We start from the raw sequence: 1,767 nt of genomic DNA on the forward strand, positions 1-1,767 counted from the left end.
TTCATACAACTAGATCAAGGAATATAATATCTGTCTAGGCAAGGTTTATCTGAGAACCTTTAGTCTTTGCCCAAACTTTATCTACGTGGCACATGGTATTTAAAAGTGCCAGACTGGTGGAACTAAACTTCTTGGATGTTAAACAGACATACTTTTAAGCCTATACTAATTTGGTCAGAGGGGCATAAGGGACAGTTTTTTCTCCTTGCCCTCCTAGGTCGACTAGCTCCAGGGGACTATGAGCATCTCTCAAAATGTCCTGTAATTGTGGTGGATCAGCTGTCCTCTTGACCAAGGAGGCCAAGGAGACCCCACCAGATGGACTTGAACCAGTGTCCAGTCTACAAAGAGGAGGCTCAACAGAGGATTCATTTCTTCCATGCTTCCAAGCGAAGCCAACCATGGTTGAGCAGGACCTTTAACTTATCTTCACATAGATGGAACTGGTAAAAGAAAGGAGCCAGGGGCTCCTCCCAAGCCCATGTGATCCCTGACGAACAGATCCTCAAATGACCTTAAGAGTAAAAATAAATTGGTTTATCTGGGCCAACTGTATGGCCTTAAACACCCAAAAGGAAAGAATAACCAAAGATCAAAGGGGCCAATATAATTTTTTAAGAGTCCATATGTATAGCTAAAGGACACATAAGAAGCAACAATGCCAGATAGGAGATGCCTTCCTTTGAGTTTTTGGCCAGGGTGGCCCAAGGGACTCCTAGATAGTAACCCAGCATGAAGTGGGAAAATGAACAGCAGACCCTAATCTTATCCAAAGGAATATAGATAACTGATTACTGCTAGATGAGGAACAGTTGACCTTCCTAAAACAAAGACCTCTAGATAGGCTGACTAGATTCACCAGAAGGGAAAGTAGTAGGGAATAGTTGGGGGTGCCGACAACACAGCAGACAGTAGCAGGGATATCAGAGTATAAGGGCTCTAGTGGGAGAAGCGAGGCTATGGGAGGATGCCATCTGGGAAGTGGGTATATAGTTGAATGAGATGGTTTGGGATGTTCTGTGTGATATACACATAAACAAAAAAATCAAGAAACTAAAAAAATGTATTATATTTGAGGAGGAAGCATAAAAATTTATGTCATGTTAATTAGTAGAGGCTATAAACATTACCATTGAAATCTACCTGATGACTTTATAGACAAACATAGGCACCAAGGATCTGAGTGCAACCAATTATGACTAGTAATAATCAGATACATACAGATTAGAGACACATGCGCCAACATCTCACTGTTAGTAGCAAAAACAATGAGTCTTTCTGTGAGAAACAGTATATTTGAAATGAAATGGAGATCTTTTTTAAAGGTTAAAAACATCCAATTTTATGTCTTACAGGGCTTATAACTGTGTCCAATATTGTATGACTGTATTAATTCAACAGTGAACCTACAAATTTTATAGCCACTTTTGAAAGAGATATATCCTTGCTCTGGAGTGTGTTACGGAATATGTTCAAGCTGTAATGAAATGCTTCTTATAATCATGTGGTTATTAAATTTAAAAAAATAATAATTCTTCAAAGCATAAAAACTTGCTCCTTAGTGATTTGTAGATGTGGAAAACATTACCATTGAAATCTACCTAATGACTATATCCATACTCAGATGCCAAGGCGCTCAGAAAGTAACCGACTGTTACTAGTAATAATCAGATATATAGAGATTACATATGTGCAAACATATTGATGTTAATTGCATCAAAAAATGAATTTTTCTGCATGAAGCAGTATTTTAATAACTACATCATT

The sequence above is a fragment of the Nannospalax galili genome, unplaced genomic scaffold (assembly GCF_000622305.1).
Source record: "Nannospalax galili isolate Female #2095 unplaced genomic scaffold, S.galili_v1.0 scaffold1508, whole genome shotgun sequence".
NCBI classification, from domain to species: Eukaryota; Metazoa; Chordata; class Mammalia; order Rodentia; family Spalacidae; genus Nannospalax; species Nannospalax galili.